Source organism: Pristiophorus japonicus, chromosome 1 (assembly GCF_044704955.1).
Source record: "Pristiophorus japonicus isolate sPriJap1 chromosome 1, sPriJap1.hap1, whole genome shotgun sequence".
Lineage (NCBI taxonomy): Eukaryota > Metazoa > Chordata > Chondrichthyes > Pristiophoridae > Pristiophorus > Pristiophorus japonicus.
The window spans coordinates 477,007,786-477,030,745 of NC_091977.1; the positions used below are offsets into that span (position 1 = coordinate 477,007,786).

Sequence of the window (22,960 nt, forward strand, 5' to 3'; positions counted from 1 at the left end):
AGAAGTTGCAAGTACAGCCCGAGGGGAGTTGTGTACTGATTCCTGCCCCCGGGTTTACCGTGGCAGAAGGCCTTTAAACTGTGGCCCTTCCCCACCGTGCCTTTGCGGCGACTGTACCAATTTTAAGTGCGTCCCTCAGCACGTAATCCTGGATCTTGGATTGCGCCAGTCTGCAACACGCAGACGTGGGCAGCAACACTTCAAAGCACTCAGCACTCCCTTTCAGGCAAAACAAGTTGGCTATCAGTCAAACAGCGCTCTCGCCTGCTCCCTCACACACAGGGCGGCCGCTACTTGCCGGTCACCTCGCTTCCCTTCCGTGGTCTCGTGCTCTTCTCGGCTTCTTTCTTCGTTACTGTGGCTTCGCGTCCTGCTGTTGCTCGCTCGCTGCTGCTCCGCAATGTCGATTGGATACAAGGAGTGGGCTAGTCCTCAAATAGGTTTTCTCTGATGGTCGTGGAGCAGCTTGGAGACGAGTGCGAAAAGGCGACTGAGAAGCAAACGAGGGTCAACTACAAGAAGCTACTGGGGAGTTAACTCAAATGGTAGAGCGCTTGCTTCGCATGTGAGAGGTAGTGGGATCGATGCCCGCATTCTCCACTCTGCTTTTGGCTCAGGGCAATTCTCCAGAAAGAAACGTGATCTCACGTGTCACTCACTGAGTTCACGGCAGATGGGCCAAAGCCCAGCAAACCATTTTCTGCCATGTCATAAGCAAGACTTCTTGATTTTTGCAAAGATGGATATATGAGGTGAGAGAAGCCAAAAGAATTTGTACAGTACATTCAAAAGCAGTTCAGTATGTTTTGCTGCGGTCAGCAATCCCATACATTACATTTGGGTGCTGACGGCAGTTCCGGTCTATACATTTCCTTGCTTTTCAGATCAAGTACAATACGGGATACCTTGTAGTACATTCAACAAAATTACATTACATGTGTCACTATACAGTACACGGAATGGGTGACGGTACGTTTACATTTTTTTCTTTTCAACGTGCATTACGAAACAGACCTTACATTGTACATGGCACTACATAGGTGTTTGCAGATCATGGTGCTCCATGTACACGAAAAAGAAGTTGCAAGTACAGCCCGAGGGGAGTTGTGTACTGATTCCTGCCCCCGGGTTTACCGTGGCAGAAGGCCTTTAAACTGTGGCCCTTCCCCACCGTGCCTTTGCGGCGACTGTACCAATTTTAAGTGCGTCCCTCAGCACGTAATCCTGGATCTTGGATTGCGCCAGTCTGCAACACGCAGACGTGGGCAGCAACACTTCAAAGCACTCAGCACTCCCTTTCAGGCAAAACAAGTTGGCTATCAGTCAGACCGCGCTCTCGCCTGCTCCCTCACACACAGGGCGGCCGCGACTTGCCGGTCACCTCGCTTCCCTTCCGTGGTCTCGTGCTCTTCTCGGCTTCTTTCTTTGTTACTGTGGCTTCGCGTCCTGCTGTTGCTCGCTCGCTGCTGCTCCGCAATGTCGATTGGATACAAGGAGTGGGCCAGTCCTCAAATAGGTTTTCTCTGATGGTCGTGGAGCAGCTTGGAGACGAGTGGGAAAAGGCAACTGAGAAGCAAACGAGGGCAACCTGCAAGAAGTTGCTGGGGAATTAGCTCAAATGTTAGAGCGCTCGTTTAGCATGTGAGAGGTAGCGGGATCGATGCCCGCATTCTCCACTCTGCTTTTGGCTCAGGGCAATTCTCCAGAAAGAAACGTGGTCTCACGTGTCACTGAGTTCACGCCAGATGGGCCAAAGCACAGCAAACTTTTTTCTGCCATGTCATAAGCAAGACTTCTTGATTTTTGCAAAGGTGGATATATGAAGTGAAAGAAGCTAAAAGAACGACTTTTTAGCACTGATTCTTTTTCTGAGCATTTAACTCAGGACCTTCGATTGAGCAGACTGATACGCTGCCTGCTGCACGAAGAAGGCACTTGCCATGCAAGCCGCCAGGCAGCACGACCAAGTAGGGCAGCTTGCAAGGTCTTTAAATTCATAATGCACAGCTTGCAAAAAATCTGCGAGCCTGATAAGAAGTCAAAGCTACACTCTTGTGATTGTTAGTCACACGCGTTTTCCAGGCTGTAAAGAGTAGCTGGTGGTTCACAGTCTCACAGCGCTGCAGCATGGGCTGGTACTGAAGACGCACAGGCCACTCCATGAGGCCAGATGCGTCAACATGCGCTGGGAAAACAATCATCACACAGAAGCATCTTTGCAGCTTCCCTTCGATAGCTCAGTTGGTAGAGCGGAGGACTGTAGTGACAATATGCAGCAAGATTATCCTTAGGTTGCTGGTTCAATTCCGGCTTGAAGGAGCTGGTGTTCTTTTGGATTAAGCAGCAATTCACTCAAACCAGCTCTCTTCACTTTATGGTGCATCATGTTGCCCTGAAGACGCAGGACACCACTTTTCTCGTCTCAAACCTTAATGCACTCTGCATCCACCTTCACACAGCTGTTATGCTTGAGCATTTGTGTCTGCTCACCAGCAGAGAGTGCCATTGAGCAGCAACACTTCAAAGCACTCAGCACTCCCTTTCAGGCAAAACAAGTTGGCTATCAGTCAGACAGCGCTCTCGCCTGCTCCCTCACACACAGGGCGGCCGCTACTTGCCGGTCACCTCGCTTCCCTTCCGTGGTCTCGTGCTCTTCTCGGCTTCTTTCTTCGTTACTGTGGCTTCCCGTCCTGCTGTTGCTCGCTCGATGCTGCTCCGCATTGAAGGAGTGGGCCAATCCTCAAATAGGTTTTCTCTGATGGTCGTGGAGCAGCTTGGAGACGAGTGCGAAAAGGCGACTGAGAAGCAAACGAGGGTCAACTGCAAGAAGCCACTGGGGAATTAGCTCAAATGGTAGAGCGCTTGCTTCGCATGTGAGAGGTAGCGGGATCGATGCCTGCATTCTCCACTCTGCTTTTGGCTCAGGGCAATTCTCCAGAAAGAAACGTGATCTCACGTGTCACTCACTCAGTTCACGCCAGATGGGCCAAAGTCCAGCAAACCATTTTCTGCCATGTCATAAGCAAGACTTCTTGATTTTTGCAAAGATGGATATATGAGGTGAGAGAAGCCAAAAGAATTTGTACAGTACATTCAAAAGCAGTTCAGTATGTTTAGCTGCGGTCAGCAATCCCATACATTACATTTGGGTGCTGACGGCAGTTCCGTTCTATACATTGCCTTGCTTTTCAGATCAAGTACAATACGGGATACCTTGTAGTACATTCAACAAAATTACATTACATGTGTCACTATACAGTACACGGAATGGGTGACGGTACGTTTACATTTTTTTCTTTTCAACGTGCATTACGAAACAGACCTTACATTGTACATGGCACTACATAGGTGTTTGCAGATCATGGTGCTCCATGTACACGAAAAAGAAGTTGCAAGTACAGCCCGAGGGGAGTTGTGTACTGATTCCTGCCCCCGGATTTACCGTGGCAGAAGGCCTTTAAACTGTGGCCCTTCCCCACCGTGCCTTTGCGGCGACTGTACCAATTTTAAGTGCGTCCCTCAGCACGTAATCCTGGATCTTGGATTGCGCCAGTCTGCAACACGCAGACGTGGGCAGCAACACTTCAAAGCACTCAGCACTCCCTTTCAGGCAAAACAAGTTGGCTATCAGTCAGACAGCGCTCTCGCCTGCTCCCTCACACACAGGGCGGCCGCTACTTGCCGGTCACCTCGCTTCCCTTCCGTGGTCTCGTGCTCTTCTCGGCTTCTTTCTTCGTTACTGTGGCTTCGCGTCCTGCTGTTGCTCGCTCGCTGCTGCTCCGCAATGTCGATTGGATACAATGCATTGAAGGAGTGGGCCAATCCTCAAATAGGTTTTCTCTGATGGTCGTGGAGCAGCTTGGAGACGAGTGCGAAAAGGCGACTGAGAAGCAAAGGAGGGTCAACTGCAAGAAGCTACTGGGGAATTAGCTCAAATGGTAGAGCGCTTGCTTCGCATGTGAGAGGTAGCGGGATCGATGCCCGCATTCTCCACTCTGCTTTTGGCTCAGGGCAATTCTCCAGAAAGAAACGTGATCTCACGTGTCACTCACTGAGTTCACGGCAGATGGGCCAAAGCCCAGCAAACCATTTTCTGCCATGTCATAAGCAAGACTTCTTGATTTTTGCAAAGATGGATATATGAGGTGCGAGAAGCCAAAAGAATTTGTACAGTACATTCAAAAGCAGTTCAGTATGTTTAGCTGCGGTCAGCAATCCCATACATTACATTTGGGTGCTGACGGCAGTTCCGTTCTATACATTTCCTTGCTTTTCAGATCAAGTACAATACGGGATACCTTGTAGTACATTCAACAAAATTACATTACATGTGTCACTATACAGTACACGGAATGGGTGACGGTACGTTTAAATTTTTTCCTTTTCAACGTGCATTACGAAACAGACCTTACATTGTACATGGCACTACATAGGTGTTTGCAGATCATGGTGCGCCATGTACACGAAAAAGAAGTTGCAAGTACAGCCCGAGGGGAGTTGTGTACTGATTCCTGCCCCCGGGTTTACCGTGGCAGAAGGCCTTTAAACTGTGGCCCTTACCCACCGTGCCTTTGCGGCGACAGTACCAGTTTTAAGTGCGTCCCTCAGCACGTAATCCTGGATCTTGGATTGCGCCAGTCTGCAACACGCAGACGTGGGCAGCAACACTTCAAAGCACTCAGCACTCCCTTTCAGGCAAAACAAGTTGGCTATCAGTCAGACAGCGCTCTCGCCTGCTCCCTCACACACAGGGCGGCCGCTACTTGCCGGTCACCTCGCTTCCCTTCCGCGGTCTCGTGCTCTTCTCGGCTTCTTTCTTCGTTACTGTGGCTTCGCGTCCTGCTGTTGCTCGCTCGCTGCTGCTCCGCAATGTCGATTGGATACAAGGAGTGGGCCAGTCCTCAAATAGGTTTTCTCTGATGGTCGTGGAGCTTCTTGGAGACGAGTGCGAAAAGGCGACTGAGAAGCAAACGAGGGCAACCTGCAAGAAGCTGCTGGGGAATTAGCTCAAATGGTAGAGCGCTCGCTTAGCATGTGAGAGGTAGCGGGATCGATGCCCGCATTCTCCACTCTGCTTTTGGCTCAGGGCAATTCTCCAGAAAGAAACGTGGTCTCACGTGTCACTGAGTTCACGCCAGATGGGCCAAAGCACAGCAAACTTTTTTCTGCCACGTCATAAGCAAGACTTCTTGATTTTTGCAAAGGTGGATATATGAAGTGAAAGAAGCTAAAAGAACGACTTTTTAGCACTGATTCCTTTTCTGAGCATTTGACTCAGGACCTTCGATTGAGCAGACTGATACGCTGCCTGCTGCACGAAGAAGGCACTTGCCATGCAAGCCGCCAGGCAGCACGACCAAGTAGGGCAGCTTGCAAGGTCTTTAAATTCATAATGCACAGCTTGCAAAAAATCTGCGAGCCTAATAAGAAGTCAAAGCTACACTCTTGTGATTGTTAGTCACACGCGTTTTCCAGGCTGTAAAGAGTAGCTGGCGGTTCACAGTCTCACAGCGCTGCAGCATGGGCTGGTACTGAAGACGCACAGGCCACTCCATGAGGCCAGATGCGTCAACATGCGCTGGGAAAACAATCATCACACAGAAGCATCTTTGCAGCTTTCCTTTGATAGCTCAGTTGGTAGTGCAGAGGACTGTAGTAGCAGTATGCAGCAAGATCATCCTTAGGTTGCTGGTTCAATTCTTGCTCGAAGGAGCTGGTGTTCTTTTGGATTAAGCAGCAATTCACTCAAACCAGCTCTCTTCACTTTATGGTGCATCATGTTGCCCTGAAGACGCAGGACACCACTTTTCTCGTCTCAAACCTTAATGCACTCTGCATCCACCTTCACACAGCTGTTATGCTTGAGCATTTGTGTCTGCTCACCAGCAGAGAGTGCCATTGAGCAGCAACACTTCAAAGCACTCAGCACTCCCTTTCAGGCAAAACAAGTTGGCTATCAGTCAGACAGCGCTCTCGCCTGCTCCCTCACACACAGGGCGGCCGCTACTTGCCGGTCACCTCGCTTCCCTTCCGTGGTCTCGTGCTCTTCTCGGCTTCTTTCTTCATTACTGTGGCTTCCCGTCCTGCTGTTGCTCGCTCGATGCTGCTCCGCAATGTCGATTGGATACAATGCATTGAAGGAGTGGGCCAATCCTCAAATAGGTTTTCTCTGATGGTCGTGGAGCAGCTTGGAGACGAGTGCGAAAAGGCGACTGAGAATCAAACGAGGGTCAACTGCAAGAAGCTACTGGGGAATTAGCTCAAATGGTAGAGCGCTTGCTTCGCATGTGAGAGGTAGCGGGATCGATGCCCGCATTCTCCACTCTGCTTTTGGCTCAGGGCAATTCTCCAGAAAGAAACGTGATCTCACGTGTCACTCACTGAGTTCACGGCAGATGGGCCAAAGCCCAGCAAACCATTTTCTGCCATGTCATAAGCAAGACTTCTTGATTTTTGCAAAGATGGATATATGAGGTGCGAGAAGCCAAAAGAATTTGTACAGTACATTCAAAAGCAGTTCAGTATGTTTAGCTGCGGTCAGCAATCCCATACATTACATTTGGGTGCTGACGGCAGTTCCGTTCTATACATTTCCTTGCTTTTCAGATCAAGTACAATGCGGGATACCTTGTAGTACATTCAACAAAATTACATTACATGTGTCACTATACAGTACACGGAATGGGTGACGGTACGTTTACATTTTTTTCTTTTCAACGTGCATTACGAAACAGACCTTACATTGAACATGGCACTACATAGGTGTTTGCAGATCATGGTGCTCCATGTACACGAAAAAGAAGTTGCAAGTACAGCCCGAGGGGAGTTGTGTACTGATTCCTGCCCCCGGGTTTACCGTGGCAGAAGGCCTTTAAACTGTGGCCCTTCCCCACCGTGCCTTTGCGGCGACTGTACCAATTTTAAGTGCGTCCCTCAGCACGTAATCCTGGATCTTGGATTGCGCCAGTCTGCAACACGCAGACGTGGGCAGCAACACTTCAAAGCACTCAGCACTCCCTTTCAGGCAAAACAAGTTGGCTATCAGTCAGACAGCGCTCTCGCCTGCTCCCTCACACACAGGGCGGCCGCTACTTGCCGGTCACCTCGCTTCCCTTCCGTGGTCTCGTGCTCTTCTCGGCTTCTTTCTTCGTTACTGTGGCTTCGCGTCCTGCTGTTGCTCGCTCGCTGCTGCTCCGCAATGTCGATTGGATACAAGGAGTGGGCTAGTCCTCAAATAGGTTTTCTCTGATGGTCGTGGAGCAGCTTGGAGACGAGTGCGAAAAGGCGACTGAGAAGCAAACGAGGGTCAACTACAAGAAGCTACTGGGGAGTTAACTCAAATGGTAGAGCGCTTGCTTCGCATGTGAGAGGTAGTGGGATCGATGCCCGCATTCTCCACTCTGCTTTTGGCTCAGGGCAATTCTCCAGAAAGAAACGTGATCTCACGTGTCACTCACTGAGTTCACGGCAGATGGGCCAAAGCCCAGCAAACCATTTTCTGCCATGTCATAAGCAAGACTTCTTGATTTTTGCAAAGATGGATATATGAGGTGAGAGAAGCCAAAAGAATTTGTACAGTACATTCAAAAGCAGTTCAGTATGTTTTGCTGCGGTCAGCAATCCCATACATTACATTTGGGTGCTGACGGCAGTTCCGGTCTATACATTTCCTTGCTTTTCAGATCAAGTACAATACGGGATACCTTGTAGTACATTCAACAAAATTACATTACATGTGTCACTATACAGTACACGGAATGGGTGACGGTACGTTTACATTTTTTTCTTTTCAACGTGCATTACGAAACAGACCTTACATTGTACATGGCACTACATAGGTGTTTGCAGATCATGGTGCTCCATGTACACGAAAAAGAAGTTGCAAGTACAGCCCGAGGGGAGTTGTGTACTGATTCCTGCCCCCGGGTTTACCGTGGCAGAAGGCCTTTAAACTGTGGCCCTTCCCCACCGTGCCTTTGCGGCGACTGTACCAATTTTAAGTGCGTCCCTCAGCACGTAATCCTGGATCTTGGATTGCGCCAGTCTGCAACACGCAGACGTGGGCAGCAACACTTCAAAGCACTCAGCACTCCCTTTCAGGCAAAACAAGTTGGCTATCAGTCAGACAGCGCTCTCGCCTGCTCCCTCACACACAGGGCGGCCGCTACTTGCCGGTCACCTCGCTTCCCTTCCGTGGTCTCGTGCTCTTCTCGGCTTCTTTCTTCGTTACTGTGGCTTCGCGTCCTGCTGTTGCTCGCTCGCTGCTGCTCCGCAATGTCGATTGGATACAAGGAGTGGGCTAGTCCTCAAATAGGTTTTCTCTGATGGTCGTGGAGCAGCTTGGAGACGAGTGCGAAAAGGCGACTGAGAAGCAAACGAGGGTCAACTACAAGAAGCTACTGGGGAGTTAACTCAAATGGTAGAGCGCTTGCTTCGCATGTGAGAGGTAGTGGGATCGATGCCCGCATTCTCCACTCTGCTTTTGGCTCAGGGCAATTCTCCAGAAAGAAACGTGATCTCACGTGTCACTCACTGAGTTCACGGCAGATGGGCCAAAGCCCAGCAAACCATTTTCTGCCATGTCATAAGCAAGACTTCTTGATTTTTGCAAAGATGGATATATGAGGTGAGAGAAGCCAAAAGAATTTGTACAGTACATTCAAAAGCAGTTCAGTATGTTTTGCTGCGGTCAGCAATCCCATACATTACATTTGGGTGCTGACGGCAGTTCCGGTCTATACATTTCCTTGCTTTTCAGATCAAGTACAATACGGGATACCTTGTAGTACATTCAACAAAATTACATTACATGTGTCACTATACAGTACACGGAATGGGTGACGGTACGTTTACATTTTTTTCTTTTCAACGTGCATTACGAAACAGACCTTACATTGTACATGGCACTACATAGGTGTTTGCAGATCATGGTGCTCCATGTACACGAAAAAGAAGTTGCAAGTACAGCCCGAGGGGAGTTGTGTACTGATTCCTGCCCCCGGGTTTACCGTGGCAGAAGGCCTTTAAACTGTGGCCCTTCCCCACCGTGCCTTTGCGGCGACTGTACCAATTTTAAGTGCGTCCCTCAGCACGTAATCCTGGATCTTGGATTGCGCCAGTCTGCAACACGCAGACGTGGGCAGCAACACTTCAAAGCACTCAGCACTCCCTTTCAGGCAAAACAAGTTGGCTATCAGTCAGACCGCGCTCTCGCCTGCTCCCTCACACACAGGGCGGCCGCGACTTGCCGGTCACCTCGCTTCCCTTCCGTGGTCTCGTGCTCTTCTCGGCTTCTTTCTTTGTTACTGTGGCTTCGCGTCCTGCTGTTGCTCGCTCGCTGCTGCTCCGCAATGTCGATTGGATACAAGGAGTGGGCCAGTCCTCAAATAGGTTTTCTCTGATGGTCGTGGAGCAGCTTGGAGACGAGTGGGAAAAGGCAACTGAGAAGCAAACGAGGGCAACCTGCAAGAAGTTGCTGGGGAATTAGCTCAAATGTTAGAGCGCTCGTTTAGCATGTGAGAGGTAGCGGGATCGATGCCCGCATTCTCCACTCTGCTTTTGGCTCAGGGCAATTCTCCAGAAAGAAACGTGGTCTCACGTGTCACTGAGTTCACTCCAGATGGGCCAAAGCACAGCAAACTTTTTTCTGCCATGTCATAAGCAAGACTTCTTGATTTTTGCAAAGGTGGATATATGAAGTGAAAGAAGCTAAAAGAACGACTTTTTAGCACTGATTCTTTTTCTGAGCATTTAACTCAGGACCTTCGATTGAGCAGACTGATACGCTGCCTGCTGCACGAAGAAGGCACTTGCCATGCAAGCCGCCAGGCAGCACGACCAAGTAGGGCAGCTTGCAAGGTCTTTAAATTCATAATGCACAGCTTGCAAAAAATCTGCGAGCCTGATAAGAAGTCAAAGCTACACTCTTGTGATTGTTAGTCACACGCGTTTTCCAGGCTGTAAAGAGTAGCTGGTGGTTCACAGTCTCACAGCGCTGCAGCATGGGCTGGTACTGAAGACGCACAGGCCACTCCATGAGGCCAGATGCGTCAACATGCGCTGGGAAAACAATCATCACACAGAAGCATCTTTGCAGCTTCCCTTCGATAGCTCAGTTGGTAGAGCGGAGGACTGTAGTGACAATATGCAGCACGATTATCCTTAGGTTGCTGGTTCAATTGCGGCTTGAAGGAGCTGGTGTTCTTTTGGATTAAGCAGCAATTCACTCAAACCAGCTCTCTTCACTTTATGGTGCATCATGTTGCCCTGAAGACGCAGGACACCACTTTTCTCGTCTCAAACCTTAATGCACTCTGCATCCACCTTCACACAGCTGTTATGCTTGAGCATTTGTGTCTGCTCACCAGCAGAGAGTGCCATTGAGCAGCAACACTTCAAAGCACTCAGCACTCCCTTTCAGGCAAAACTAGTTGGCTATCAGTCAGACAGCGCTCTCGCCTGCTCCCTCACACACAGGGCGGCCGCTACTTGCCGGTCACCTCGCTTCCCTTCCGTGGTCTCGTGCTCTTCTCGGCTTCTTTCTTCGTTACTGTGGCTTCGCGTCCTGCTGTTGCTCGCTCGCTGCTGCTCCGCAATGTCGATTGGATACAAGGAGTGGGCTAGTCCTCAAATAGGTTTTCTCTGATGGTCGTGGAGCAGCTTGGAGACGAGTGCGAAAAGGCGACTGAGAAGCAAACGAGGGTCAACTACAAGAAGCTACTGGGGAGTTAACTCAAATGGTAGAGCGCTTGCTTCGCATGTGAGAGGTAGTGGGATCGATGCCCGCATTCTCCACTCTGCTTTTGGCTCAGGGCAATTCTCCAGAAAGAAACGTGATCTCACGTGTCACTCACTGAGTTCACGGCAGATGGGCCAAAGCCCAGCAAACCATTTTCTGCCATGTCATAAGCAAGACTTCTTGATTTTTGCAAAGATGGATATATGAGGTGAGAGAAGCCAAAAGAATTTGTACAGTACATTCAAAAGCAGTTCAGTATGTTTTGCTGCGGTCAGCAATCCCATACATTACATTTGGGTGCTGACGGCAGTTCCGGTCTATACATTTCCTTGCTTTTCAGATCAAGTACAATACGGGATACCTTGTAGTACATTCAACAAAATTACATTACATGTGTCACTATACAGTACACGGAATGGGTGACGGTACGTTTACATTTTTTTCTTTTCAACGTGCATTACGAAACAGACCTTACATTGTACATGGCACTACATAGGTGTTTGCAGATCATGGTGCTCCATGTACACGAAAAAGAAGTTGCAAGTACAGCCCGAGGGGAGTTGTGTACTGATTCCTGCCCCCGGGTTTACCGTGGCAGAAGGCCTTTAAACTGTGGCCCTTCCCCACCGTGCCTTTGCGGCGACTGTACCAATTTTAAGTGCGTCCCTCAGCACGTAATCCTGGATCTTGGATTGCGCCAGTCTGCAACACGCAGACGTGGGCAGCAACACTTCAAAGCACTCAGCACTCCCTTTCAGGCAAAACAAGTTGGCTATCAGTCAGACCGCGCTCTCGCCTGCTCCCTCACACACAGGGCGGCCGCGACTTGCCGGTCACCTCGCTTCCCTTCCGTGGTCTCGTGCTCTTCTCGGCTTCTTTCTTTGTTACTGTGGCTTCGCGTCCTGCTGTTGCTCGCTCGCTGCTGCTCCGCAATGTCGATTGGATACAAGGAGTGGGCCAGTCCTCAAATAGGTTTTCTCTGATGGTCGTGGAGCAGCTTGGAGACGAGTGGGAAAAGGCAACTGAGAAGCAAACGAGGGCAACCTGCAAGAAGTTGCTGGGGAATTAGCTCAAATGTTAGAGCGCTCGTTTAGCATGTGAGAGGTAGCGGGATCGATGCCCGCATTCTCCACTCTGCTTTTGGCTCAGGGCAATTCTCCAGAAAGAAACGTGGTCTCACGTGTCACTGAGTTCACGCCAGATGGGCCAAAGCACAGCAAACTTTTTTCTGCCATGTCATAAGCAAGACTTCTTGATTTTTGCAAAGGTGGATATATGAAGTGAAAGAAGCTAAAAGAACGACTTTTTAGCACTGATTCTTTTTCTGAGCATTTAACTCAGGACCTTCGATTGAGCAGACTGATACGCTGCCTGCTGCACGAAGAAGGCACTTGCCATGCAAGCCGCCAGGCAGCACGACCAAGTAGGGCAGCTTGCAAGGTCTTTAAATTCATAATGCACAGCTTGCAAAAAATCTGCGAGCCTGATAAGAAGTCAAAGCTACACTCTTGTGATTGTTAGTCACACGCGTTTTCCAGGCTGTAAAGAGTAGCTGGTGGTTCACAGTCTCACAGCGCTGCAGCATGGGCTGGTACTGAAGACGCACAGGCCACTCCATGAGGCCAGATGCATCAACATGCGCTGGGAAAACAATCATCACACAGAAGCATCTTTGCAGCTTCCCTTCGATAGCTCAGTTGGTAGAGCGGAGGACTGTAGTGACAATATGCAGCAAGATTATCCTTAGGTTGCTGGTTCAATTGCGGCTTGAAGGAGCTGGTGTTCTTTTGGATTAAGCAGCAATTCACTCAAACCAGCTCTCTTCACTTTATGGTGCATCATGTTGCCCTGAAGACGCAGGACACCACTTTTCTCGTCTCAAACCTTAATGCACTCTGCATCCACCTTCACACAGCTGTTATGCTTGAGCATTTGTGTCTGCTCACCAGCAGAGAGTGCCATTGAGCAGCAACACTTCAAAGCACTCAGCACTCCCTTTCAGGCAAAACAAGTTGGCTATCAGTCAGACAGCGCTCTCGCCTGCTCCCTCACACACAGGGCGGCCGCTACTTGCCGGTCACCTCGCTTCCCTTCCGTGGTCTCGTGCTCTTCTCGGCTTCTTTCTTCGTTACTGTGGCTTCCCGTCCTGCTGTTGCTCGCTCGCTGCTGCTCCGCAATGTCGATTGGATACAAGGAGTATGCCAGTCCTCAAATAGGTTTTCTCTGATGGTCGTGGAGCAGCTTGGAGACGAGTGCGAAAAGGCGACTGAGAAGCAAACGAGGGTCAACTGCAAGAAGCTACTGGGGAATTAGCTCAAATGGTAGAGCGCTTGCTTCGCATGTGAGAGGTAGCGGGATCGATGCCCGCATTCTCCACTCTGCTTTTGGCTCAGGGCAATTCTCCAGAAAGAAACGGGATCTCACGTGTCACTCACTCAGTTCACGCCAGATGGGCCAAAGCCCAGCAAACCATTTTCTGCCATGTCATAAGCAAGACTTCTTGATTTTTGCAAAGATGGATATATGAGGTGAGAGAAGCCAAAAGAATTTGTACAGTACATTCAAAAGCAGTTCAGTATGTTTAGCTGCGGTCAGCAATCCCATACATTACATTTGGGTGCTGACGGCAGTTCCGTTCTATACATTGCCTTGCTTTTCAGATCAAGTACAATACGGGATACCTTGTCGTACATTCAACAAAATTACATTACATGTGTCACTATACAGTACACGGAATGGGTGACGGTACGTTTACATTTTTTTCTTTTCAACGTGCATTACGAAACAGACCTTACATTGTACATGGCACTTCATAGGTGTTTGCAGATCATGGTGCTCCATGTACACGAAAAAGAAGTTGCAAGTACAGCCCGAGGGGAGTTGTGTACTGATTCCTGCCCCCGGATTTACCGTGGCAGAAGGCCTTTAAACTGTGGCCCTTCCCCACCGTGCCTTTGCGGCGACTGTACCAATTTTAAGTGCGTCCCTCAGCACGTAATCCTGGATCTTGGATTGCGCCAGTCTGCAACACGCAGACGTGGGCAGCAACACTTCAAAGCACTCAGCACTCCCTTTCAGGCAAAACAAGTTGGCTATCAGTCAGACAGCGCTCTCGCCTGCTCCATCACACACAGGGCGGCCGCTACTTGCCGGTCACCTCGCTTCCCTTCCGTGGTCTCGTGCTCTTCTCGGCTTCTTTCTTCGTTACTGTGGCTTCCCGTCCTGCTGTTGCTCGCTCGATGCTGCTCCGCAATGTCGATTGGATACAATGCATTGAAGGAGTGGGCCAATCCTCAAATAGATTTTCTCTGATGGTCGTGGAGCAGCTTGGAGACGAGTGCGAAAAGGCGACTGAGAAGCAAACGAGGGTCAACTGCAAGAAGCCACTGGGGAATTAGCTCAAATGGTAGAGCGCTTGCTTCGCATGTGAGAGGTAGTGGGATCGATGCCCGCATTCTCCACTCTGCTTTTGGCTCAGGGCAATTCTCCAGAAAGAAACGTGATCTCACGTGTCACTCACTGAGTTCACGGCAGATGGGCCAAAGCCCAGCAAACCATTTTCTGCCATGTCATAAGCAAGACTTCTTGATTTTTGCAAAGATGGATATATGAGGTGAGAGAAGCCAAAAGAATTTGTACAGTACATTCAAAAGCAGTTCAGTATGTTTTGCTGCGGTCAGCAATCCCATACATTACATTTGGGTGCTGACGGCAGTTCCGGTCTATACATTTCCTTGCTTTTCAGATCAAGTACAATACGGGATACCTTGTAGTACATTCAACAAAATTACATTACATGTGTCACTATACAGTACACGGAATGGGTGACGGTACGTTTACATTTTTTTCTTTTCAACGTGCATTACGAAACAGACCTTACATTGTACATGGCACTACATAGGTGTTTGCAGATCATGGTGCTCCATGTACACGAAAAAGAAGTTGCAAGTACAGCCCGAGGGGAGTTGTGTACTGATTCCTGCCCCCGGGTTTACCGTGGCAGAAGGCCTTTAAACTGTGGCCCTTCCCCACCGTGCCTTTGCGGCGACTGTACCAATTTTAAGTGCGTCCCTCAGCACGTAATCCTGGATCTTGGATTGCGCCAGTCTGCAACACGCAGGCGTGGGCAGCAACACTTCAAAGCACTCAGCACTCCCTTTCAGGCAAAACAAGTTGGCTATCAGTCAGACCGCGCTCTCGCCTGCTCCCTCACACACAGGGCGGCCGCGACTTGCCGGTCACCTCGCTTCCCTTCCGTGGTCTCGTGCTCTTCTCGGCTTCTTTCTTTGTTACTGTGGCTTCGCGTCCTGCTGTTGCTCGCTCGCTGCTGCTCCGCAATGTCGATTGGATACAAGGAGTGGGCCAGTCCTCAAATAGGTTTTCTCTGATGGTCGTGGAGCAGCTTGGAGACGAGTGGGAAAAGGCAACTGAGAAGCAAACGAGGGCAACCTGCAAGAAGTTGCTGGGGAATTAGCTCAAATGTTAGAGCGCTCGTTTAGCATGTGAGAGGTAGCGGGATCGATGCCCGCATTCTCCACTCTGCTTTTGGCTCAGGGCAATTCTCCAGAAAGAAACGTGGTCTCACGTGTCACTGAGTTCACGCCAGATGGGTCAAAGCACAGCAAACTTTTTTCTGCCATGTCATAAGCAAGACTTCTTGATTTTTGCAAAGGTGGATATATGAAGTGAAAGAAGCTAAAAGAACGACTTTTTAGCACTGATTCTTTTTCTGAGCATTTAACTCAGGACCTTCGATTGAGCAGACTGATACGCTGCCTGCTGCACGAAGAAGGCACTTGCCATGCAAGCCGCCAGGCAGCACGACCAAGTAGGGCAGCTTGCAAGGTCTTTAAATTCATAATGCACAGCTTGCAAAAAATCTGCGAGCCTGATAAGAAGTCAAAGCTACACTCTTGTGATTGTTAGTCACACGCGTTTTCCAGGCTGTAAAGAGTAGCTGGCGGTTCACAGTCTCACAGCGCTGCAGCATGGGCTGGTACTGAAGACGCACAGGCCACTCCATGAGGCCAGATGCGTCAACATGCGCTGGGAAAACAATCATCACACAGAAGCATCTTTGCAGCTTCCCTTCGATAGCTCAGTTGGTAGAGCGGAGGACTGTAGTGACAATATGCAGCAAGATTATCCTTAGGTTGCTGGTTCAATTCTTGCTCGAAGGAGCTGGTGTTCTTTTGGATTAAGCAGCAATTCACTCAAACCAGCTCTCTTCACTTTATGGTGCATCATGTTGCCCTGAAGACGCAGGACACCACTTTTCTCGTCTCAAACCTTAATGCACTCTGCATCCACCTTCACACAGCTGTTATGCTTGAGCATTTGTGTCTGCTCACCAGCAGAGAGTGCCATTGAGCAGCAACACTTCAAAGCACTCAGCACTCCCTTTCAGGCAAAACAAGTTGGCTATCAGTCAGACAGCGCTCTCGCCTGCTCCCTCACACACAGGGCGGCCGCTACTTGCCGGTCACCTCGCTTCCCTTCCGTGGTCTCGTGCTCTTCTCGGCTTCTTTCTTCGTTACTGTGGCTTCCCGTCCTGCTGTTGCTCGCTCGATGCTGCTCCGCAATGTCGATTGGATACAATGCATTGAAGGAGTGGGCCAATCCTCAAATAGGTTTTCTCTGATGGTCGTGGAGCAGCTTGGAGACGAGTGCGAAAAGGCGACTGAGAAGCAAAGGAGGGTCAACTGCAAGAAGCTACTGGGGAATTAGCTCAAATGGTAGAGCGCTTGCTTCGCATGTGAGAGGTAGCGGGATCGATGCCCGCATTCTCCACTCTGCTTTTGGCTCAGGGCAATTCTCCAGAAAGAAACGTGATCTCACGTGTCACTCACTGAGTTCACGGCAGATGGGCCAAAGCCCAGCAAACCATTTTCTGCCATGTCATAAGCAAGACTTCTTGATTTTTGCAAAGATAGATATATGAGGTGCGAGAAGCCAAAAGAATTTGTACAGTACATTCAAAAGCAGTTCAGTATGTTTAGCTGCGGTCAGCAATCCCATACATTACATTTGGGTGCTGACGGCAGTTCCGTTCTATACATTTCCTTGCTTTTCAGATCAAGTACAATACGGGATACCTTGTAGTACATTCAACAAAATTACATTACATGTGTCACTATACAGTACACGGAATGGGTGACGGTACGTTTACATTTTTTCCTTTTCAACGTGCATTACGAAACAGACCTTACATTGTACATGGCACTACATAGGTGTTTGCAGATCATGGTGCTCCATGTACACGAAAAAGAAGTTGCAAGTACAGCCCGAGGGGAGTTGTGTACTGATTCCTGCCCCCGGGTTTACCGTGGCAGAAGGCCTTTAAACTGTGGCCCTTACCCACCGTGCCTTTGCGGCGACAGTACCAGTTTTAAGTGCGTCCCTCAGCACGTAATCCTGGATCTTGGATTGCGCCAGTCTGCAACACGCAGACGTGGGCAGCAACACTTCAAAGCACTCAGCACTCCCTTTCAGGCAAAACAAGTTGGCTATCAGTCAGACAGCGCTCTCGCCTGCTCCCTCACACACAGGGCGGCCGCTACTTGCCGGTCACCTCGCTTCCCTTCCGCGGTCTCGTGCTCTTCTCGGCTTCTTTCTTCGTTACTGTGGCTTCGCGTCCTGCTGTTGCTCGCTCGCTGCTGCTCCGCAATGTCGATTGGATACAAGGAGTGGGCCAGTCCTCAAATAGGTTTTCTCTGATGGTCGTGGAGCTTCTTGGAGACGAGTGTGAAAAGGCGACTGAGAAGCAAACGAGGGCAACCTGCAAGAAGCTGCTGGGGAATTAGCTCAAATGGTAGAGCGCTCGCTTAGCATGTGAGAGGTTGCGGGATCGATGCCCGCATTCTCCACTCTGCTTTTGGCTCAGGGCAATTCTCCTGAAAGAAACGTGGTCTCACGTGTCACTGAGTTCACGCCAGATGGGCCAAAGCACAGCAAACTTTTTTCTGCCACGTCATAAGCAAGACTTCTTGATTTTTGCAAAGGTGGATATATGAAGTGAAAGAAGCTAAAAGAACGACTTTTTAGCACTGATTCCTTTTCTGAGCATTTGACTCAGGACCTTCGATTGAGCAGACTGATACGCTGCCTGCTGCACGAAGAAGGCACTTGCCATGCAAGCCGCCAGGCAGCACGACCAAGTAGGGCAGCTTGCAAGGTCTTTAAATTCATAATGCACAGCTTGCAAAAAATCTGCGAGCCTAATAAGAAGTCAAAGCTACACTCTTGTGATTGTTAGTCACACGCGTTTTCCAGGCTGTAAAGAGTAGCTGGCGGTTCACAGTCTCACAGCGCTGCAGCATGGGCTGGTACTGAAGACGCACAGGCCACTCCATGAGGCCAGATGCGTCAACATGCGCTGGGAAAACAATCATCACACAGAAGCATCTTTGCAGCTTTCCTTTGATAGCTCAGTTGGTAGTGCAGAGGACTGTAGTAGCAGTATGCAGCAAGATCATCCTTAGGTTGCTGGTTCAATTCTTGCTCGAAGGAGCTGGTGTTCTTTTGGATTAAGCAGCAATTCACTCAAACCAGCTCTCTTCACTTTATGGTGCATCATGTTGCCCTGAAGACGCAGGACACCACTTTTCTCGTCTCAAACCTTAATGCACTCTGCATCCACCTTCACACAGCTGTTATGCTTGAGCATTTGTGTCTGCTCACCAGCAGAGAGTGCCATTGAGCAGCAACACTTCAAAGCACTCAGCACTCCCTTTCAGGCAAAACAAGTTGGCTATCAGTCAGACAGCGCTCTCGCCTGCTCCCTCACACACAGGGCGGCCGCTACTTGCCGGTCACCTCGCTTCCCTTCCGTGGTCTCGTGCTCTTCTCGGCTTCTTTCTTCGTTACTGTGGCTTCCCGTCCTGCTGTTGCTCGCTCGATGCTGCTCCGCATTGAAGGAGTGGGCCAATCCTCAAATAGGTTTTCTCTGATGGTCGTGGAGCAGCTTGGAGACGAGTGCGAAAAGGCGACTGAGAAGCAAACGAGGGTCAACTGCAAGAAGCCACTGGGGAATTAGCTCAAATGGTAGAGCGCTTGCTTCGCATGTGAGAGGTAGCGGGATCGATGCCTGCATTCTCCACTCTGCTTTTGGCTCAGGGCAATTCTCCAGAAAGAAACGTGATCTCACGTGTCACTCACTCAGTTCACGCCAGATGGGCCAAAGTCCAGCAAACCATTTTCTGCCATGTCATAAGCAAGACTTCTTGATTTTTGCAAAGATGGATATATGAGGTGAGAGAAGCCAAAAGAATTTGTACAGTACATTCAAAAGCAGTTCAGTATGTTTAGCTGCGGTCAGCAATCCCATACATTACATTTGGGTGCTGACGGCAGTTCCGTTCTATACATTGCCTTGCTTTTCAGATCAAGTACAATACGGGATACCTTGTAGTACATTCAACAAAATTACATTACATGTGTCACTATACAGTACACGGAATGGGTGACGGTACGTTTACATTTTTTTCTTTTCAACGTGCATTACGAAACAGACCTTACATTGTACATGGCACTACATAGGTGTTTGCAGATCATGGTGCTCCATGTACACGAAAAAGAAGTTGCAAGTACAGCCCGAGGGGAGTTGTGTACTGATTCCTGCCCCCGGATTTACCGTGGCAGAAGGCCTTTAAACTGTGGCCCTTCCCCACCGTGCCTTTGCGGCGACTGTACCAATTTTAAGTGCGTCCCTCAGCACGTAATCCTGGATCTTGGATTGCGCCAGTCTGCAACACGCAGACGTGGGCAGCAACACTTCAAAGCACTCAGCACTCCCTTTCAGGCAAAACAAGTTGGCTATCAGTCAGACAGCGCTCTCGCCTGCTCCCTCACACACAGGGCGGCCGCTACTTGCCGGTCACCTCGCTTCCCTTCCGTGGTCTCGTGCTCTTCTCGGCTTCTTTCTTCGTTACTGTGGCTTCGCGTCCTGCTGTTGCTCGCTCGCTGCTGCTCCGCAATGTCGATTGGATACAATGCATTGAAGGAGTGGGCCAATCCTCAAATAGGTTTTCTCTGATGGTCGTGGAGCAGCTTGGAGACGAGTGCGAAAAGGCGACTGAGAAGCAAAGGAGGGTCAACTGCAAGAAGCTACTGGGGAATTAGCTCAAATGGTAGAGCGCTTGCTTCGCATGTGAGAGGTAGCGGGATCGATGCCCGCATTCTCCACTCTGCTTTTGGCTCAGGGCAATTCTCCAGAAAGAAACGTGATCTCACGTGTCACTCACTGAGTTCACGGCAGATGGGCCAAAGCCCAGCAAACCATTTTCTGCCATGTCATAAGCAAGACTTCTTGATTTTTGCAAAGATGGATATATGAGGTGCGAGAAGCCAAAAGAATTTGTACAGTACATTCAAAAGCAGTTCAGTATGTTTAGCTGCGGTCAGCAATCCCATACATTACATTTGGGTGCTGACGGCAGTTCCGTTCTATACATTTCCTTGCTTTTCAGATCAAGTACAATACGGGATACCTTGTAGTACATTCAACAAAATTACATTACATGTGTCACTATACAGTACACGGAATGGGTGACGGTACGTTTACATTTTTTCCTTTTCAACGTGCATTACGAAACAGACCTTACATTGTACATGGCACTACATAGGTGTTTGCAGATCATGGTGCGCCATGTACACGAAAAAGAAGTTGCAAGTACAGCCCGAGGGGAGTTGTGTACTGATTCCTGCCCCCGGGTTTACCGTGGCAGAAGGCCTTTAAACTGTGGCCCTTACCCACCGTGCCTTTGCGGCGACAGTACCAGTTTTAAGTGCGTCCCTCAGCACGTAATCCTGGATCTTGGATTGCGCCAGTCTGCAACACGCAGACGTGGGCAGCAACACTTCAAAGCACTCAGCACTCCCTTTCAGGCAAAACAAGTTGGCTATCAGTCAGACAGCGCTCTCGCCTGCTCCCTCACACACAGGGCGGCCGCTACTTGCCGGTCACCTCGCTTCCCTTCCGCGGTCTCGTGCTCTTCTCGGCTTCTTTCTTCGTTACTGTGGCTTCGCGTCCTGCTGTTGCTCGCTCGCTGCTGCTCCGCAATGTCGATTGGATACAAGGAGTGGGCCAGTCCTCAAATAGGTTTTCTCTGATGGTCGTGGAGCTTCTTGGAGACGAGTGCGAAAAGGCGACTGAGAAGCAAACGAGGGCAACCTGCAAGAAGCTGCTGGGGAATTAGCTCAAATGGTAGAGCGCTCGCTTAGCATGTGAGAGGTAGCGGGATCGATGCCCGCATTCTCCACTCTGCTTTTGGCTCAGGGCAATTCTCCAGAAAGAAACGTGGTCTCACGTGTCACTGAGTTCACGCCAGATGGGCCAAAGCACAGCAAACTTTTTTCTGCCACGTCATAAGCAAGACTTCTTGATTTTTGCAAAGGTGGATATATGAAGTGAAAGAAGCTAAAAGAACGACTTTTTAGCACTGATTCCTTTTCTGAGCATTTGACTCAGGACCTTCGATTGAGCAGACTGATACGCTGCCTGCTGCACGAAGAAGGCACTTGCCATGCAAGCCGCCAGGCAGCACGACCAAGTAGGGCAGCTTGCAAGGTCTTTAAATTCATAATGCACAGCTTGCAAAAAATCTGCGAGCCTAATAAGAAGTCAAAGCTACACTCTTGTGATTGTTAGTCACACGCGTTTTCCAGGCTGTAAAGAGTAGCTGGCGGTTCACAGTCTCACAGCGCTGCAGCATGGGCTGGTACTGAAGACGCACAGGCCACTCCATGAGGCCAGATGCGTCAACATGCGCTGGGAAAACAATCATCACACAGAAGCATCTTTGCAGCTTTCCTTTGATAGCTCAGTTGGTAGTGCAGAGGACTGTAGTAGCAGTATGCAGCAAGATCATCCTTAGGTTGCTGGTTCAATTCTTGCTCGAAGGAGCTGGTGTTCTTTTGGATTAAGCAGCAATTCACTCAAACCAGCTCTCTTCACTTTATGGTGCATCATGTTGCCCTGAAGACGCAGGACACCACTTTTCTCGTCTCAAACCTTAATGCACTCTGCATCCACCTTCACACAGCTGTTATGCTTGAGCATTTGTGTCTGCTCACCAGCAGAGAGTGCCATTGAGCAGCAACACTTCAAAGCACTCAGCACTCCCTTTCAGGCAAAACAAGTTGGCTATCAGTCAGACAGCGCTCTCGCCTGCTCCCTCACACACAGGGCGGCCGCTACTTGCCGGTCACCTCGCTTCCCTTCCGTGGTCTCGTGCTCTTCTCGGCTTCTTTCTTCATTACTGTGGCTTCCCGTCCTGCTGTTGCTCGCTCGATGCTGCTCCGCAATGTCGATTGGATACAATGCATTGAAGGAGTGGGCCAATCCTCAAATAGGTTTTCTCTGATGGTCGTGGAGCAGCTTGGAGACGAGTGCGAAAAGGCGACTGAGAATCAAACGAGGGTCAACTGCAAGAAGCTACTGGGGAATTAGCTCAAATGGTAGAGCGCTTGCTTCGCATGTGAGAGGTAGCGGGATCGATGCCCGCATTCTCCACTCTGCTTTTGGCTCAGGGCAATTCTCCAGAAAGAAACGTGATCTCACGTGTCACTCACTGAGTTCACGGCAGATGGGCCAAAGCCCAGCAAACCATTTTCTGCCATGTCATAAGCAAGACTTCTTGATTTTTGCAAAGATGGATATATGAGGTGCGAGAAGCCAAAAGAATTTGTACAGTACATTCAAAAGCAGTTCAGTATGTTTAGCTGCGGTCAGCAATCCCATACATTACATTTGGGTGCTGACGGCAGTTCCGTTCTATACATTTCCTTGCTTTTCAGATCAAGTACAATGCGGGATACCTTGTAGTACATTCAACAAAATTACATTACATGTGTCACTATACAGTACACGGAATGGGTGACGGTACGTTTACATTTTTTTCTTTTCAACGTGCATTACGAAACAGACCTTACATTGAACATGGCACTACATAGGTGTTTGCAGATCATGGTGCTCCATGTACACGAAAAAGAAGTTGCAAGTACAGCCCGAGGGGAGTTGTGTACTGATTCCTGCCCCCGGGTTTACCGTGGCAGAAGGCCTTTAAACTGTGGCCCTTCCCCACCGTGCCTTTGCGGCGACTGTACCAATTTTAAGTGCGTCCCTCAGCACGTAATCCTGGATCTTGGATTGCGCCAGTCTGCAACACGCAGACGTGGGCAGCAACACTTCAAAGCACTCAGCACTCCCTTTCAGGCAAAACA

General features: G+C 49.5%; 5 non-coding genes across 5 annotated transcripts; all 5 read left to right on the forward strand.

Moving 5' to 3' along the window:
* The first annotated feature begins 2,226 nt into the window (after window positions 1-2,226).
* trnay-gua (transfer RNA tyrosine (anticodon GUA)) lies at window positions 2,227-2,319 on the forward strand. The gene is made up of 2 exons: window positions 2,227-2,263; window positions 2,284-2,319. It is a non-coding gene; the product is annotated as a tRNA-Tyr (tRNA).
* Window positions 2,320-10,100: 7,781 nt separating this feature from the next.
* On the forward strand, window positions 10,101-10,193 carry trnay-gua (transfer RNA tyrosine (anticodon GUA)). Its single transcript has 2 exons — window positions 10,101-10,137; window positions 10,158-10,193. It is a non-coding gene; the product is annotated as a tRNA-Tyr (tRNA).
* Window positions 10,194-12,420: 2,227 nt separating this feature from the next.
* trnay-gua (transfer RNA tyrosine (anticodon GUA)) lies at window positions 12,421-12,513 on the forward strand. The gene is made up of 2 exons: window positions 12,421-12,457; window positions 12,478-12,513. It is a non-coding gene; the product is annotated as a tRNA-Tyr (tRNA).
* Window positions 12,514-15,825: 3,312 nt separating this feature from the next.
* On the forward strand, window positions 15,826-15,918 carry trnay-gua (transfer RNA tyrosine (anticodon GUA)). The gene is made up of 2 exons: window positions 15,826-15,862; window positions 15,883-15,918. It is a non-coding gene; the product is annotated as a tRNA-Tyr (tRNA).
* A 1,613-nt stretch (window positions 15,919-17,531) lies between these two features.
* trnaa-agc (transfer RNA alanine (anticodon AGC)) lies at window positions 17,532-17,604 on the forward strand. Its single transcript has one exon. It is a non-coding gene; the product is annotated as a tRNA-Ala (tRNA).
* The last annotated feature ends 5,356 nt before the right edge of the window (window positions 17,605-22,960 follow it).